At 56.9% G+C, this 17,613-nt stretch overlaps 1 long non-coding RNA gene across 7 annotated transcripts; it reads left to right on the top strand.

The window, feature by feature from the left end:
* Positions 1-18: 18 nt before the first annotated feature.
* On the top strand, positions 19-10,464 carry LOC144321077 (uncharacterized). 7 transcript variants are annotated; one of them, XR_013386797.1, is made up of 8 exons: positions 19-188; positions 1,001-1,041; positions 1,340-1,452; positions 2,030-2,504; positions 5,760-5,853; positions 6,966-7,105; positions 7,464-7,672; positions 8,212-10,464. It is a non-coding gene; the product is annotated as an uncharacterized LOC144321077 (long non-coding RNA). The 7 variants fall into 7 exon arrangements; XR_013386793.1 differs by lacking the exon at positions 2,030-2,504 and having other exon boundaries at positions 33-188; XR_013386792.1 differs by lacking the exons at positions 1,001-1,041; positions 1,340-1,452; positions 2,030-2,504 and having other exon boundaries at positions 25-188; positions 8,212-8,959; positions 9,289-10,464.
* Positions 10,465-17,613: the final 7,149 nt, after the last annotated feature.

Raw genomic sequence — 17,613 nt, 5'->3', positions numbered from 1 at the left:
ATCCTGGCCTCCGTCCTTGTGACGTGTCCATTACAGGATCTGTCTGCGGGTGGAGGGCCACCTCTCTGTGGCCTATCCCTGGCCTCCCTGGTTCAGTTCCCAAGGACAAGGGGCAAAGGCATCAATGACCCTAGGGGAGACTCAGGCTATTTTTGACCTTTCTTTCAGGCTGGTCAACTATAGGCAAGGTAGGGAGCTTTTTTTTTAAGATTTTATTTATTTATTCATTTGAGGGGGGGGCACTTGAGTGGGGTGTGGGGGCAGAGGGAGAGGGAGAAGTGAACTCCCTGATGAGCTGGGAGCCTAACAGGGGACTTGATCCCAGGACCCCAGGATCCTGACCTGAATCAAAAGCAGACACTTGACCAACTGAGCCACCCAGGTGCCCTGGTAGAGGTCCCCACTGTGTGGGCTGCCCACATCCCACTGGCATGTCCCAGGGCTGTCCCTTTTGCCTCCTTCTACCTGATTGTGGGTGGCTGCAGCGCATGCCCTTCCCCAGCTAGGACACCCAGCAACCCATAAAGGCTCAGCTCAGCCCATGGCTAGAACCATATCCGGCCCAGGGCAGGGGGCAGAGCAAGGTGAAGGAAGCTTCAGGTCCTCAACTTGGGACCTGCCCTTGCCTTATGGCTTGGCCCCATCCCCTGCTGGGTCTGTGGCATTTGGGGGAGCTGCCCACCCCCTGATGCCCCAACTATAAGCTGTCCAGGCTCCCCCCCCAGAAAGGCCCCCATTCAGTCAGGGCCCTACAGAGGGCAGCCTGGGGAGTCATTGCTTGAGGCAGGGGTTTCACTGGGAAGAAGGCTGGGGCAGAGAGGGACCAGGGTGAGGGCAAAGGAGGAGGGAGGAGTCTGGACAGGGGCTGGGGTCATAGGTGAAAGGGCACCGGGTAGGGGCAGGGATTGGGGCCGATGCAGCGGCACACAGGCCCCGCCGGCCCAGGAGTCCCCGAGCAGGTCTCAAGGGAGCTGTGTCCGTCTGTTGTCCATGGTTCTAGAGCCTCTCAAACTTCTGATGAGCATCAACGGAGAGACGAAGGTGAGCGGGGCCTGGTTCTGGCCTTGGCTTCACGCAGGGGAAATGCTGGTCATAGGCACAGAGGTCTGGGGTCTGGGCTTGCCCGGAGAGTCAGCAGAACCAGCTTCCCTACCCCCAAGAATCCGGGCCTTAGAGAAGGCAGCCAGTTGGCTGAGCCTGGTCATGTGCCCGCCCCCTGGCTTGACCGACAGTCACATCTTAGGTGCTGCCCTGGGGGCTGGAAGTTGCCCAGAGCAAACCCCAGCGGTGGATGGCGGGAGGCTGGGAAATGGGTGCTGAGCAGGTGCTTGGCTCACAGAGGCTCAGGGAAGCCCAGGGAGCTTGGACTTTATCCTGAAGACGACAAACAGCTGAAGGAAGGAGGGGCACGGTCAGATGGGCGTTCTGGAGGCAACTCCGGGCTCAGTGGAGGTGAGACTAACATCTGTCAGGACACTCCTAAGGCTTTCCGTGCAGGGCCTAATGTCATGTGGCATGGCACGAGGCCTGAGCTGTTCTTTCACAGTGGGGAAACTGAGGCCCAAGAGACACCTGCCCACCACCTCGCTGTTGGGAAATTGCTGAGCTAGGAAGGCAGGACTCCAGAGAGTCTGGGAGGTTGGGTTGCTGGGACTTGGATACCGATCCAGTGGGGATCCCCCAAGCCAGGACATGGGGCGAGGGGGGCTGCTCCCAGAGGGACGGGACCCCATTAACTCTCTCTGGGCGCCATGCCTTCACTTGTGAGGGTGACAATTGCCCTCCCCTGGCCCTAAGCAGATGCAGGAGCTGCCTGGCCACCTCATCTCTCCCCCAGCTCAGAAACCCTTAGGACCGCTCACTTAAGGCTCTAAACTACTTGACCAAAGATGGCCACAGGCAGGGGGTTGTGGGTTTGATGGAACAATTTGCTTCCCGTAAGGATTTTATTTTTGGCCTCAAATGTCCCACACCCACACGAGGCTGGGAGACAGACTGCCGGGGCTCTGGAAACCTCTCTCCCTGTCAGGCCCCAAAGAGCAACTCTGCCATGATGACCAGGGAGTGAAAACTATCATGGATTTACCGCTGCCTGGTGCTTTGCTGGGAGCCTCTCACTTCTCAGAAAGATCCTCCAAGGGGGCACCTGGGTGGCTTAGTGGTTGAGCATCTGCCTTGGGCTCGGATCGTGATCCTAGGGTCCTGGGATCGAGTCCCACATCGGGCTCCCTGCATGGAGCCTGCTTCTCCCTCTGCCTGTGTCTCTGCCTCTCTCTCTGTGTCCCTCATGAATAAGTAAATAAAATCTAAAAAAAAAAAAAAAAAAAAAAAAAAAGATCATCCAAGGCACTAGCAGCCTGGCTCCATTTTGCAGAGGCCAACACTGAGGTCTCTGAGGCAAAGGAACTTGCCCAGGCTCATGGCTAATACCTGGTGGCAGGGCTGGCTACATGATTCATGGAGCTAGTGCGACCTGAAAGGGACGGGCTCCTTATTTTAAAAAAGTAAGAACTTCAAGACAGCAGCGGTGGAACACAAAACCAGGGGTGGGCTCTTCTGAGCGCGGCCCGTGCGTAGGCGCTCGGCGACAATTTGAACTCATGTCTCGAGATTCCAGCACCTGTTAGTTAACTCCACCCCCAGCCTGCCTCAGCCTCTGCTGGGCTCTGGCTCTTCCTCTTCTCCTCCCCACCTCTACGCTCACCCACAGGCTGCAGACCCCACTGTTCCCTGATTAGGGGCAGATTCATGGTGCTGCAAAGAACTTTAAACCAGAAAAGAGGATCAAGGTGGAGAAAGGCAGGGACCCCCACACACACCTCCTCTCTCCCCTGTGCTGTAGGGAGGAAAATCCAAGACAAGGCTGTCTGTACAGATAGCTGACGACCTTGGGACTGGGGGTGCGCATTATGGGCAGAACCACAATTAAATGGCAATAGAACCCCATTTTTAAGGCCTTAACAAGGACTCCTGCGGCTGGAATTTGACCCCAGGGCTTGAGTCTCCCAGGGCAGCCAAAGGGATGGCCAGATCAGGCCTCCCGCCCAGAATTCCAACCCTGCCTGCCCTATAGCCCCAAATGCCCCCAGTAGGGACAAGACCAGCCCTTGCCCAGCCGTGCATGGGTGATGCTCAGGATGCAGACTGAGGCTGTGCAGCCAAGCAGGGCTACCACCTGTGTGGCCTTAGGAAAAGCACACAACCTCTCGGAGCCTCTGGTTTAAATGTAAAGTGCAGAGTCGCCTTGGGGTTGAGCATCTGACTCTTGATTTCAGCTCAGATCATGATCTCAGGGTCCTGAGATTGAGCCCCACCTTGGGCTCCACGCTTAGCATGGAGTCTGCTTGAGATTCTCTCTCTCTCTCTTCCTTGACTCTCCCCTCCTCCACCGTTGTGCCCTCACTCTCAAAATAAATAAATAAAATCTTTAAAAATAAATAAATAAATAAATAAGGGCAGCCCGGGTGGCTCAGCAGTTTAGCACCACCTTCGGCCCAGGACGTGATCCTGGAGACCTGGGATCGAGTCCCACGTCGGGCTCCCTGCATGGAGCCTGCTTCTCCCTCTGCCTGTGTCTCTGCCTCTCTCTCTCTCTCTCTCTCTCTGTCTCTCATGAATAAATAAATAAATACAATCTTTAAAAAAAATAAATGTAAAGTGGAGATAATTATAGTACCTAGAATGAAATGACATCATCTACATCGAACAGTTGGCATCATCTCATTTTTGTCAAAACAACCTATGTGTGTGTGCATGGAAGAAAGTCTAGGAGGGTATAGATAAGATTTTTAGGGCTTATTTTAGGGGCAGGAGGTGAGGGGAAATTTTTCTATGACCGTAACTCTGAGAACAGCAAGCAGCACAGTGCCTGCACAGCACATAGTAGGTGTTCAATCAGCCTTAGTTTGGCTCCTGTCCTTCCCTTCTCACTGCCTCCAGGTTGTGACAATGGTGGCGACCCCCTAGCACAGTAGTCTTTTCTAAGAGCCTTGGGGCCGGGGTTGGCTGGCAAAGTGGCTTCAGGGAAGCTGTGGAGTGTGCGTGAACCTGCGTGGCTATAGGGGTGGAGCAAGGAAGACAAGCGTGGCCTATTGGTTTTGCCTGAATTTTGCTAAGACCTGGCTCTGCTCAGTGTCCCACTCCCCTACTGAGACAGGGTCTCCGAGATGTATTCCTATCCCCGGCCTCCCACCCGAGGTACTGAGGAGAGAAAAAACCAGAGTAGCCCAGGGCCCAGGAAGCAGTGCTATGACGGCTCCTCCTCTGAGGCCCCCAGCCCGGCTTCCGCCCTCCTGCTTGCCCAGCACCAGGGCAGAACCCAGGTCCCTGAGCGGGTCGGTCACCCCCAGCAGGTCCTGGGACCCCCCTGACACCGTCTCTGGGGCAGCTCTCTGAAGGCTGGGCCCTCTGAGGAGGGAGGACGCAGACCCTGGCCGTGGCCCCTGGGTACCCAGGGGAGGCTGGACCTTCCAATGTCTGTGATGCTGACACCCGGCTCCCCTCACTCCCACCTGCAGCATCTTGGAGGAACCGCCCTCCCGAGAAGAGGTGTGGGGAGGGGCTGCTTGGCCTCAGGCACCTGGCTCTGCCGGGCAGCCAGGGATGTCCTTAGCTTGTCCTCTCAGCCCCCAGCAAGAATCTTCATGGCAACGCAGGGAAACACTGAGGCGCAGGGGACGGAGTAGGCCTGGGGCCCGCAGACCCGGATCCAGTCACACCTCCACGTCCCTGGAGCGCCACTGGCCGGGCCATCTCCCTGCTCTGAGCTTCGGTGATGAGGGTCCTGTCAGCAAGGCTTATCGGATCTGCCTCCAGAATCATTTGAACCCATCCGCTGGCCCACCCTGGTCCACACTCTCCTCTCTCCAACGTGGATGGACGCACAGGCCTTCCTTGCAGGCCATCCCGGGGCTCTGTCCCCTGCAGGCCATTCTCCACCCAGTAGAGGGCGCCCCTCCAAAGGCAAACCTAACCTCCCCATTTCTCTGCTCCAAACCAGCGCTATGCAGGCAAAAGTTTAACTCTGAGCCTCCCAGGGGGCAAAGCTGGACATTTGCTTGCCAATTTCCATGGTGTAAACTACTCCCTCCACCGCTGATTTTAAGCTGCGAATAGTTAACGGTCCTGCTTGCAAGAGTCCTGAGGATTTAACAGGTGGCTCTCCAGCTGCTACGGGTTGGTTTAAAGCTACCACTGCTTTAAAGTCCTCCAGGGTCACCTGGGTGGTGCAGTTGGTTAAGCATCTGGCTCTTGGTTTCGGCTCAGGTCATGATCTCAGGATCAAGCCCTGCGTCAGGCTCCACGCTCAGCAGAGTCTGCTTAAGTTCCCCTCTCTCCCTCTGTGCCTCTCCCCACCCACACACACTCTCTAAAATAAATATATTTTTTTCTTTTAAAGGATTTTTATTTAGCTCTGAGAGACACAAAGAGAGGCAGAGACATAGGCAGAGGGAGAAGCAGGCTCCAAGGGGGGAGCCTGATCTGGGACTTGATCCCAGGTCTCCAGGATCATGCCCTGGGCTGAAGGCAGGTGCTAATCCACTGGGCCACCAGGGCTGCCCAATAAATATTAAAAAAAAAAAAAATCCTCCAACAACTACAAATGAACTTCAAACCTTGGCTGACCAGGTCCTAAATGGTCCCCTGTGGCCAGTCCTCCCACATTGGACTCACCCCAGGGCCTTTGCACCTGTGGTTCTCTCTGCCCATAGCGCTGATCTCCTAGCCCTTGAGAGTGCTTTCTCCTCCTTGCCTTTCAGATCTAGCTCAGGTGCCACCATCTCACAGTGACCTTCCCTGACTGTGTCGAACAACCCTGACTCCGGCGGACCTCTGGTCTCCCCCTCACTCTTGGTAAGTTCGATTTTAGTTCTCATTACTCTGGATCGTCTGTCCTGGAGTGTGATGTCCATGGGGGCTAGGACTGGTGGGAAAGTGTCCCCGCTGGAGCCTCAGGCTCTAGAGTAGTACTGGACACCTGGCAGGCACTCAGGAGACCTGTGGGTATAGGTAGAGCTCCCCACTAACCACCTGCAGAGCCCTCAGGGAGTCCCTTAATGTCCTGGAGCCTTGGTTTCCTCATCTGCAAGTGGGGACAGCAGTACCTAAGTGACACAGCTATTAGGGTCTGAAGATGGCTGAGTGGAAGGCACTCGGTACAGGGTCTGTTATTATCAGGGCCTCAAAAAGAGAGTGGCCTCCTCACTTGCATCTATCTGACGACAAGCAGCTCATCCCCTCCCAAGGTAGCCCTGTCCACCTCTGGGCCACTCTGACCACCAGAACATCCGCTCTTCCTTATGCAGGATGCACACATGTGTGCCCCACAGCGTCCTTCCTTTGGTCCTGCTTCAGCCGCTCCCCACACAGTCCCTTGGCTCTTACAACCACGTTAACAACATTGGAGGACAGATGGAGCCGGTTGTCAGGAGCCTGAAGGAAGGCCCCAGCTCTGCTCTACGCGTGACTTTGGGCAAGTCCCTTAACTTCGCTGAGCCTCTGTAAAATGGGGTTACCAATGGTACCGACCTCATAGGTACTTGTGGGAACTAAATAAGCCGGTAGACACACAAGCTTAGCACGTAGAAGGTGCTCAAACACCAGCTGCCACTACTGTCACTCTGCCTGGGGCCCGGCCACTCCCACATCTGGCCTCTGTGCTACTCGGGGCCACAGCCATTTCTGGTGAAGGCCAGGCCCTCTCTTGAATGCGCTCCGGCCAAGCTGGAAAAAGGCGCCAGCCTGTTTGGGTCACCCACCCCATCTTCACCCCCAGCCATCAGAGCTGACCCTCCCTGTGGACAAGACCCAGTGCTTTCCAAAGTCCCCCCAGGGGGTTACCTGACCCCAGGGCAGTGACTCCATTTGCTGAGCTTGGGAGTCAAGGCCCTAAGCCTCTGTGCCACGAGCTGCCTTGGAATGGGGGTACTGAGTGTCCCCGTCTGGGGCGTATCTTTTTTTTTAAGGGAGTCTTGATGTTCATAAAAGTGCTGACGGTGGTGGGGGAAGGGGAACATGGTGCAGGAGACCAAGCAGAAGCAGCAGCGAGAGAGGAGGAGGTGGCGGCCAGGACAGTGCCACGACCTGAAAGCAAGGAAGAAAGGGGGTAGGTGGGGAGGGAAGGGGGAGACCAGATGGTGCTCTGGGCCCACAGCCCAGTGCTGGGACTGTGACTATGATGGGGTACCCCCTCGTGACTTTGCAGACGTAACTAAGACTATGATCGGTGGCCCTTGAGACAGGGGAGGCTCCTTGGGGGATCCCATCTAATCACAGGAGCCCTGGAAAGCTTCTCGGGCCCCTAGAGGAAGATCCCGAGAGATTTGCCATAGGAGACAGATTCAAAGTGAGGGAGGTCTTCACTGGCTGAGATGGAGGGGTCATGGAGCAAAGACCAGGGAGCCCGGACAAGTCCCGGGCAAACAGGTGACAAGCAGATGGGACCTCAGTCCTGTGGTTTCCAGGAACCGACTCTGCCAGCAACCTGAACAACCCTGGAAGCAGGTTCTTCCCCAGCCGCGCCAGACAAGAGCCTGGGCCTTGAGTTCAGCCCTGGGAGATGCCGAGAACCCCAACTTCTGAACTACGGAACCTCTGGACTGGACAGGAAACATCATACGAATTTGAGGCTGGATTGAGGGGCATTCAGGACCTCCCAGGCATGAGGAGGAAGGTCAGTGTGGGTTTCAAGGCCGTCATTCAACCTACCAATTCCAGGCATCCCAAAGCCTGGAGAGCGTTTCCAGATGAAATCCCGGGGGCTTCCGAGGAGGGCCATCCATGAGCCCCGCTGAGCACGCTGGGGCCCTGGGAGCTTCTGGATGCACAGAGGCACCTCATTTGAGCAGCGCTTTCCCGGGGCAGGGGCTGGTGCGGGGCTGGGCAGCGGGTCCCCAGGCCCTGAGAGGCCTTCCCAGTACCGGGCGTCCTCGGGCATCACGAACGCAGCCCGCAGTTCTCAGACAGCCTGTGCCTCCCAGCCCTGAGGCTGCCAACCCCTCTGACCCGGGAACAGGGTGCCTGGGCCTTGGCCAAGGTCGGAGGACCAGCTGGCCATTTTTGAGGACGGACAGTCTGACCCCAGAGTGGGGCCAGGACTCGGGGCTCGGACTTAGGGCGGGTGCCACTAATCCACGTGCTCATTCAGACTCCTGCTCCCCTCAGGAGCCTCTCCCACCCCAAACTTCACAGTTTACAAATGCTTTTTTGCAGCAACATGTCACGGAGGTGCAGGCGCGCAGGAGCCCACGCTCAGGGATGCTTAGTCTCGTGCTCTGCTGTTGCTGCCTTGCAATCTTGATGACTCTGAACACAGGGCTTGCATTTTCATTTTGCACCAGGCAATATACGGAGGCACCCAGCTATCTCCCCTCGCCAGAATCTCAGCAGAGAGGCAGTGAGCACACCCATGTTCCCGGCGGAACCTGGGGCGCCTCCAACACGGGGACCTGGCTGGAATGCACGCCGTCCCAGCCGCAGGCAAGGCTCTGGTGAGATGCTCTGTTGCAGAGGAACACAACTTGCCCTCCAAGCAGTTCTATCTGCTTTTCAGACCCCACCCACCTGTTTTCCTAAAAAGCAGCCGCAGCACGGAGCTGTTAAGTACCTGTGAGCCATGGGGGTGGGGTGGGGGGGCTCAGCGGTGTCCTCAGAGTCCAGCACACTCAAGGCCACATGTTCAGTGGGTGCCCCGGGAGTGTCATTAAGTGAAAACAGAACATAGACTGGACTCAGAAGAGATGACGTTCTTGCCCAAGGCCACGAGCCAGGAAGCAGCCTACCTGGGTCAGCGGACTCCGAGTCAAGTGCTCACCCCTTGGCCACACCACGTCTGGGAGCCAGGGGACCAGGGTGCAGGTGATGGACAAGGCTGCAGGTTGGGAGCCGACCACTGCCTGTCCCGTCCAGGGGCCACTTGAGTGGAAATGGCCCTTGTAAACTGGCGGAGGTTGCAGACACGGTGGGTACCCTGCTTGGGCTCCCCTCTCTGGCCACTCCATACACGCCTTGACCCTCCTTTTCTGTTTTGCTCCCCTTCCCCCCCTGCCCCCGGCCAGGTTTTGTGCCCTCCCTCCCCACATACACCGTGTAAACTCGAATCCTAGTTGGCACCAGGGGGATCCAAAGGAAGAACCACGGCCTCATTTCTTTGGGGCTACCTTCTCCTGGGGCCTCCCTGCAGCCCCCCCACCCCGGTGTTGTCAGTTGTATGGTTTCCCGGGGCCAGGAAGTGGGGGGCCGAGGCCGCTGGCTATCACAGAAACTGTTTCCCCTTCCTCCTGGGAACAGAGCCAGAAAACATTTCCCAGCCCGGCTGAAGTGACAAGAGGCCGGGGACCGAGGGCTAGAGGACAGCACGTGAGGAGGAGTGTCTGACACTTCCAGGTCCAGGGGTAGAATGTTCCATGTGTCACTTTTCATGCCATCTCTGCTTGCATCTCAGTGCGCATGCGGCGGGGACGCGTGGTGGCCGGGCCACCTGCAGACACGGGTCTGTGGGTCCCTGGGTCCCTGAACCACCTCTGGGCAGAGAGCCGCATGTCGATGAAGAGTAGCGGCTGCGTGTGGATTTTCAAGAGCAGGGAACACACTATTGTGTGTGAGCCTTTGTGTGTTTTGGGATATGTTACGGCAACAACTATTGACTAATTCAGAGGACGAGAGGCTAGGCCTGGGAGGTGGGCCCTGACCCTGTCTTTCGCTGTCTGAGGGCCATGAGCAAGTTCTTAATTTAATTTCCAGGGAGCTGAGGCCCAGAATCACAGAAAGGGCGTTCAAACCCTGATTCCAAACCCACTCGACAGTTTGCAGGAGGACTCCAGGTCTTTCTAATGGCTTCTCTCCCTCTAAATGTCCTTGTCCCGGTTGCCAACCTCCTTGGGGCTCTGCTGTGACCTCAAAGTTGCTGAGAATCAGGCTATGTCACTGCCAATGGCCAGGACCTGCTCTTGGGAGCAAGGACCTGGATGCCTCTCTGTGCTCCTGGGGACGTTTTAGGGGCTGATGCCAGCAAGTGGGGAGATGTCTGGGTTGATCTCATCTTTAGGCTACATTCTGGTCCCCAGGGCAGCCTCCTACTGCCCCAACTTGACAAAGAAGCAGCCCCTAGTCCCGTCTCTGCATGGTAGGGTCTAAGGGGTGCAGACTCACTTATTCCTCTAGTTGGGGGGCTAGAAATGCCCCCTTGACCTGAGGGACATGTTAGTGTACCAATCAGGGGGCCCTACAAGTAGGATTTTTTGGAAAGAAAAAGACAAGATGTACATACAGCTCGATACGAATTTCTGATAAACAGCAAGGAATTGTGTAGCGTAAGTGTGTCCCACGCCGCATTTAGGACATACTCCTGCTAAAAGTATTTGTTGCTTATGTGAAACTCAAAGGGAAGCTGATGACCCCAACTGCAAAACTCCGCAGGCACAAGTGTAAGATAAGTAAAGAGAAGGAAAAAAAAAAAAAAGTAAAGAGAAGGAATCCACTGGTGAGGTGTGTGCAGCGTCAAGGACACCAGGACAGAGCAAGGCACCCGGAGTCCAGCTCGACAGGTGCCGCATCCTGCAGGGACAGGATGGAGTCCCTGTCAGAACCGTGGTGCCAAGCGGGGGGGCGGGGGGTGGGCTGGAGAAATGATTACCCTGCGCTCTGTCTCTTGTCCTGCCCACGTGGCCTCCCACTGGCTGGACTCAGTCAAAAGCCAGAGGGCAAGGACGCTTGGGCAGAGCTGCCAGCCTGCCGGGCACGGAGCTGGGCACAGGAGGCAGAGCGGACCTGACCGCAACCGAGGAAGCCAGCTCAGTCTAGAAAAGGCAACTAGGGTTTCTTAATCTCCCTTGGGCTTTGTCCCCTTGATGATGTTTTCAGAGGCCACTCCTTGCCAAGATGGGCAGGGACAGGGACAGAGTCACAGATACCACACACGGGCCCCAATCCTCCCTCAAGAAGCTCTGTTAAGAGTCCGGCAAGAGGCGCAGAGTGGAGGCCGAGCACATGTGGCCAGATGTCCGCGGGGCCTCTCAGCTGCATGGCGTGGCCGTGACTGGCTCCAAGCTCATGGGATGCTCGGGACCCTTGCATCCAAACCCTCCCCTGAGATTTCTACCAACTGTGGGGCCCGTGCTCTCCCACCGTCCAAGCCCCCTGCCATCTCCACCTGACTGGACCCTGCCCCCAGCAGACCCAGCACCGTCCCTCCGGGAGCCCAGCTGGCCCTCCTGGGAAGTGCAGGCGGGTGGAGGGGCACCTGTGCAGGCTGGTCCTGCACACCACCTGTTCCTGTGGCCCTCCTGCCTCCACCCTAATTCTCCACTCTGTCCTGCAGAGGTCCCCTTCCTCCTCCTCCCCCTCCTCCCCCTCCTCCTCCTCCTCCTCCCCTCCCTTCTCCGAAGGTCCGAAGGCTGGAGTCACTTCCACCCCACACTTGTACCCAGATATTTCCCAACAAAGACAGCTGGCTCCCTGTCCCCCCATCTCTCCCTCTCTCACTCCCTGCATCCCTCCCCCTCCCTCCTTTCTCAGCCCCCACCCCCCCATCCCCCATTGCCTTGCACTGGGCTGTAGAAATGAAAGGAAAGACACTCATTCCGCACCGCTTCCCCGACCTGCTCTTGCCAAGTGAGGGTAAAACGAAAAAGCACCCCTCCACGAGCTAGGAGTGGGGGCCCCCTAGATGTGGGGCGGCCGGCATCTGGATCTTGGTCTTCCCAGCCCACAGAATTCTGGAACCCATGGCAACCCTGCCTCCAATGTGCGGACCGACAGTGACAGGCTTTAAGGAGCAGCTGGCGACCTGGGAGCCGGGGCACTGAGCCGCCCGCCAGCCTGTGTGCTGACCTCGGGCTGATACATGAGCCAGCGGGAAAGGTCTGTCTTTTGTAGGCAGAACAAAACAAAACAAAACCCCAAACCCCCACTTCCACTTGTCTCTCCCCTGCCCCCCATACAGTCCAAGCCCTTGGCATGACTCACAAAGCTCTCCTGCTCCAGCCCTGCCAACGCCTCGAGCCCACGCTCGCCCTCTCCCACAGCCCGCACTGTGGCCATTTCCGTCTCCCGTGGTGGCCAAGCTGGCCACGGGCTTCAGTGCCACAGGCCTTGGCTCAGGTGGTCCCCTCCGCCTGGGTGCCGGGCACCCACCTGGGCACTGCATACGCTTCATCTGCCAAGAGTCAGGACAAGAGGCATGGCCTTTGTTGGAAGGCCTCCCTTACCCCCTCCTCCCTGCCCCACCCCTCCTCCACTCCTCCTCCTCGATCCATCCCTCCTCCCCCTCTCTTCCCTGCCCCATCCCTCCTCCACTCTTCTTCCCTAATCCATCTCTCTTCCCACTCTTCCTCCCTGATCCATCCCTCTTCCCATCCTTCCTCCTTGCCCCATCCCTCCTCCCTGATCCACCCCTCTTCCCATCCCTCCTCCCTGATCCATCCCTCTTCCCACTCTTCCTCCCTGATCCATCCCTCTTCCCATCCCTCCTCCCTGATCCATCCCTCCTCCCACCCCTTCTCCTGGCCTCATCCTTCCTCCCTGATCCATCCCTCTTCCCAATCTTCCTCCCTGATCCATCCCTCTTCCCATCCTTCCTCCTTGCCCCATCCCTCCTCCCTGATCCACCCCTCTTCCCACCCTTCCTCCCTGATGCATGCCTCCTCTCACCTCTCCTCCCTGCCCCCATCCCTCTTCCACTCCTCTTCCTTGATCCATCCCTCTTCCTACCCCTCCTCCTGGCCCCATCCCTCCTCCCTGATCCCATCTTTCCCCTCACTCCTCCTCCCTGCCCCTCCCCCTCCCCCACTGCTTCTCCCTGACCCCACTCATCCTTCTACCTCTCCTCCTTGCCCGGCCTCTTCCCCCCACTCCTCCTCTCCACCCCCTGCCCCGTCTTTGAGTCTGTGCCTCCCAACAGGTAGGGCTTGTACATCCCAGCAGCTGACCCTGCTTCTGGCTCTTAGTAGGGCTTGTGGCATTTAATTTGTGCCTTGAGGATGGAAATAGGAGTCACAGTTACTAAGCACTTGCCTTGGGCAGCCACTGTCCTAGGCTTTCTTGGTGAGTCCCTCATGTCAGCCTTCTGCCCCCGGAAGAAGGTTCTAGTAATGACTCCCAAGGGACAAGTGAGAAGGGCCTGCTGGGAGAAGGGGAAATCGGCTGCCTCGTGTGCATGACGCTCAGCGGGGCCTCCAGAGCACCACCCGCATCGCCCGCACTCCTGTTCTGCCCCCAGCGAACGGGCGTTCAATCCGAGAGGGTCCAGGGGCCCGAGTGTGCCGACAGGTGGGGCAAGGCTGAGGGCATTGAGCAAGGAGAGCGGCCGAGGAAGGTGTGCGAGGCTGGTCACTGGGGCCTCAGAGGCCCCATCAAGACAACCGAGCAACAGGCATGAACTGGGGCCTGTTTAGATCCTTCGGGATCTGCCTTTCTCCCAGGGGGAGCCGGCCAGAGGAGCCCGGCCGGCCGTGGGCACCGTAGCCCGCAGAAGATTCTCTGCTGGGGCGCAAAGCACAAGACACCCGATCCTGTCGGGCCAGGCTCTGCCGTTAAATATAGGCCCAGGGGCCCCGAGGGAAGGGCCAGCTGGCCGCCTGCAGGGGCCACAGAGCAGGCCCTGCGTCAACAGAGAAGTCGGCTCCGGGCCCAGCGGCCAGCGCTGGCGGTGCCCTGTAGCTGAGGCCGCCCCCACCCCGGCGGCCGTGGGGTGTGCCTGGTCACACGCTCTGCAGGGGCCAGGCCAGGAGCTATGACAGTGCAGTTTGGGGCCGATGCTGGCCGGCATCAGGGGTGCCAGGGAAACCAGGAAGTAGGGGACAAAGGGAGAGAGAGAGAGAGAGAGGAATTTTGAAAATCTGAACCCTGTACTGAGTGACTGTGGGAATGTGTCTTAAAGTCTCTGAGCCTCCACCTACTTAGCTGTGAAATGGGGACGGTCACCCCCCAACCAGGGTGTGCGACAACTCACACCCTCCTTCCCAGGGTCTGCTCAAGCCAGGGGTCCCCAGGGGATCTGGGGGCGGGGTCACGTCCAACACCGTGAGTGTGCATGAGTGGGAATGTGCCTTTGTGCAAAGACCAGCAGCAAACACATTAACTAAACTCTGGCCAACAGCCGTCATTGGAAATTACGTGCGACGAGAGGAATCCCAGGACTCAGAGACCTTCCAAAATCATTCTTATCCCGGTTTTTATTCCTGTTTTGAAAATCCGAATGTAGGCTTGATTTGAATTCCAAGTGACAAGTAGAAATCTTGATCCCAGAGAACAAAGATAACATGGGTGCACCGACTTGTCGCTGCCCATTCTGGTTTCACAGACCGTCCAGAGTTGGGAGGGGCCTGTAGTTTAACAGCACCTTTTCTCCCATTAGGGTTCCAGAGAGGGGAACGATTTGTGTAGGGTCACACAGAACTTTCCAGAAGAGCCAAGCCCAGCATGCTGGTGGCTAGGTCTGAGCTCTTTTCACTGTGTCGGGTGCCTCTCGCCCCACACATACACACTCACACACACCAACAAAGATATGGACCGTATTTTTAGAAAACAGGAGAGTTCAACAGTTAATTAATATTTTTACAGGACTAGTTCATTTACCAACTGAGGTGCCAGCGGGTGGATTAAGCACACCTCTTTTCTTCACTTAAAGAATGTGAGCTCTGTGGGTGTAGCATGCCTGTGAGCTGAGCATCGTTGGCACACCTGCGTACGTGTGTCTGCCGGCACCAGCCGCCAGCAGGAGTCTGGCTGGCAGAGCTGAGACCCACCTAGGGTTCCCCCTTTCCTGCTAAATGGAGAAACTCCAACCTCATCATGATCACCAAGGCTGTTCCTTTTGCTTTACTCAAGCTGCAACTGCATTTCCCTCTGCTGGTGATCTTCAGGGCTGGTTTACGAGCCCATTTAATGCACCATTCCCATAACAGTCAAAGGCATTTGAAATCCAAGCCCCCGACCCTCTTGATGGCAGCTATTCCTGAAATCCAAAGCCACCCCCAGGAACAAAGGGGGGCCCCCTGCCTCTTCCCCTCATCTGCTCAGTGCAGACCCACTGGCTTTTTTTCCATCAGGCTTTCTCCATCACAGCTCCGTGGACATTTGGACTGTTTTCTTTTTTTTTTAAGATTTTATTTATTCATGAGAGACACACAGAGAGAGGCAGAGACCCAGGCAGAGGGAGAAGCAGGCTCCCTGGGGGGAGTCCAATGTAGGAGTAGGACTCCATCCCAGGACTCCAGGATCAAGCCCTGAGCTGAAGGCAGACGCTCAGCCACCGAGCCACCCAGGCGTCCTGGACATTTGGACTGTTAACTCTACATTGGGGTGACTGTTCTGTGCTGTGTAGGGTGCTTGTTTCTTTGTTTGAATGTTTATGCTTTGTAGGATGTTTAGAAGCATCCCTGGCCTCTACCTGCTAGATGCCAGTAGCAATGCCCCTTCAACTGTGGCTACCAAAAATGTCTCCAAGAATTAGCAAATGTCCCCTGGGAGGAAATTGTCCCCAGTTAGGAAGCACTGTTTCCAGCCAACCGCCATCCCCTCTGTCTCTACAAGGAAGTTTAAATTAATAACAACCACTAACATTTATAAGTCTTCTTCTAAGAAAGATATACTTTCTTATGAGATTTGGGTACTGAAGGGCACCTGGGTGGCTCAGTGGTTGAACATCTGCTTTCGGCCCAGGGCATGATCCTGGAGACCCAGGATCGAGTCCCACATCAGGCTCCCCGCAGAAAGCCTGCTTCTCCCTCTGCCTGTGTCTCTGCCTCTCTCTCTCTCTCTCTCTGTTTGTGTCTCTCATGAATAAATAAATAAAATCGTAAAAAAAGAAAAAGAAAAAGATATCTGTACCGTCATTTTTCCTTCATTTTATAAATCAGGAAGCCAAGGCGCAGAGAGCTTAAGTAAGCTGTCCAAGGCCACACAGCCAGCAAGGGTGGAGCTGGCGGACGACTTCAGAGTCTGGATCTCGGCCACTGGGCTCTGCCGGGAGATCTAGGGCAGTCACCTTACAAGTGGTTCTGTGCTGGGAGTGGCCCCAGCCTGACCCCTTGGAGTGGGAACAACAAGGCGCAATGACACAGACACCCAGACTGCCCGTGCTTGAAGCCACTGGCTGTTCACTGGGGCTTGTGGTCTATTATAAACCACATCCTCCTACCCGAGCATTTCTGGGATTCTCCAGGGGGCAGCAGGCAGCTTAAATGTGCTCATGAGGAGGCCCAGCCTGCCTTCCGGGCTCGTCTCCCTCGCTGTGGCCGGGTTCCTGCCCATTTGCCCAACAACTTGGGTGCTAGTGTCTGCAGCACAACGTGACCGTCAACCGCTAAGATCCCACTGTCAGCTTGGGAGGGAGGTGTGCGGAAGCCGGGAGTGGGTTTCTGGAAGCTGTGGTCTCCTCAAAGCCTTGGCAGCTCCTATGGCTCTCCAGCTCTGGTTTCCTAGCCTCAGGAAAAGGGTGCTGGAGCAGAGGAACTTCTAGGACCTTCCTGTTCCAACATTCTTTGCTCTTCTCTTTCAGTTCTGTGTGGGACAGGGGCCAGCAGGTGGAGGTGTCACCGTCACCGAGTTTGGGTAAGTCCCAGGAGGGTTCTGAGCCCCCACCTGTGACAGTGGGATGCTGGCTCTTCCCTCAGGGGCAGCCGTGCAGCGGGACACCAGGTCCACCCCCTGCCCACCAGCTCACACCCGTCACACCCACCAGCCCTGCCCTCCTCCTCACAGCAAACCCAGGAACATCCCCAGAGCAGCGGGGCTGGCTGACACCCCTGTAATGTCACATCACTGGCCACTTTGGATTCCCCAGGGAGCAGGGCCGGGGTGAAACCGACGCCTGGGAGCAGGCCACTGCCCTTCAGCAGCCAAATCAGTAACAGCTGCATGTGTGCAGCAGCCACCGCACTCCCCGTGAGCTCTGCCTCCAGAGTGGCGGCACCAGGGACTGCATTTGAGAGGCATTTGCCTTACCCTCTTCACTGCAGTTATAGAAGGAATGGGTCTGAGATCTGGCCTCAGCTCTGGCCAGATGATGAGGGGGCAGCCAGGAGCTGCTGCGGCCAGCAGGGCATATGACGCCCAACACAGCCAGTGGCTCATCCCTGGGAAGGAGGATGGGTGGTAGGGTCTGCGTGCTGGTCTTGTTTGGGAGAGTCCTTTCTCTCCTACCAAAGGGCGATAGGAAGCTCCCAGCCCTGCTATGGATACAGTGATGTTCACAAAACACCTGCTCCCAGCAGCTCACTCGGGTTTACCTTTGTTTCTGAGTTCCCAAGGGCGACTCAGGCCCAGTGAGACCAGGCTCTGGAGGGGGCCACGTGACCTGACCAGCTAATAGGGCCAGCAGCCTCTGGGATGGGTCAGCCCAATGAGGCCCACCGGCTGCCTGAGCTCATCTGGCCATGGGAAATGCCCTCGCCTCCCACACAGCCCCCTGCAGGTAGCAGGTACAGAGGAAGAAGTCCTAAGGACTCATCATCTCCTGAGTCCTGAGCCCCAGGTGAGCTCTTTGAGCCCCGGATCTCATCTCACCCCCTAATAGCCATTGGAAAGTGGAGTCATCTCTCTCATTTTTCTCAGAAGATGAAACAGATTCAGTGAGGTGTGGGGCTGTGGCCAGGATCCCGCAGCAGGTGAGGA

This window comes from Canis aureus, chromosome 9, assembly GCF_053574225.1.
Source record: "Canis aureus isolate CA01 chromosome 9, VMU_Caureus_v.1.0, whole genome shotgun sequence".
NCBI lineage: Eukaryota > Metazoa > Chordata > Mammalia > Carnivora > Canidae > Canis > Canis aureus.
Note: the sequence above shows the minus strand (reverse complement) of the source record. Positions and strands in the feature narration are given on the sequence as shown.